We start from the raw sequence: 804 nt of genomic DNA on the forward strand, positions 1-804 counted from the left end.
TGGGAGGGAAAATGGGGTTGTTACTGTTTGATGGTTACAGAGTTTTTGTTGAGGATGATGAAAAAGTTTTGGTTATAGACAGTGGTGATGGTTACACAACACTGTGACTGTATTTAATGCCACTGAACTGCATATTTATAAATGGTTAAAATAAATATGATTTATTATATTTTACCACAATAAAAAAAAGAGGAATAAGTGAGTTGAAATTTCAATTCTTCCTTTTCCAAGAGTCAGTTTCATCGTCTGTAAAATTAGTAATTGTAGTTGTCTATCCTCTGAGCTTATTGCAGAGTAAGCACTCAGTAGGAGATATCAGTACTACTTCCACTTCAACAGCAAAGGATTCTTGTGAAGATTAACTAAGTCAATGGATATGAAACAACTTTCTAAATGGCAAAGGGCTATACAAATATTAACAAACATTAGGTGTTACTGTCTCCCAAGGCCATGGAACAGGTCAGAAGGATAATTCTTTTGAACTGGTATGTCCTACATGGGCCAAGAGAATATATGGGTTTCTGTACTATATCAGAAGGTATTAGGAAAAGAAAGCATAAAACTTGGAGAACAATTGTCTTTTACCGTGATGCTTAAACATGCTCAGGCAACTGCTTAAAATAAGTGCTAAAGACATAATGGACATAACTTTCTTTCCTTGTAGGCTACTACTATTCTTACTAAAAGTTTACTTCATTTTCAAAATATAGAACATGGAAGCTTATAGAATTTCTTAGGCATATCTAGAGCCTACTGCCAAATACTATAGTTCAATTCATATCTTTAATCTCATTTTGAAACAGC

This window comes from Physeter macrocephalus, unplaced genomic scaffold (genome assembly GCF_002837175.3).
Source record: "Physeter macrocephalus isolate SW-GA unplaced genomic scaffold, ASM283717v5 random_883, whole genome shotgun sequence".
Taxonomy (NCBI): Eukaryota; Metazoa; Chordata; class Mammalia; order Artiodactyla; family Physeteridae; genus Physeter; species Physeter macrocephalus.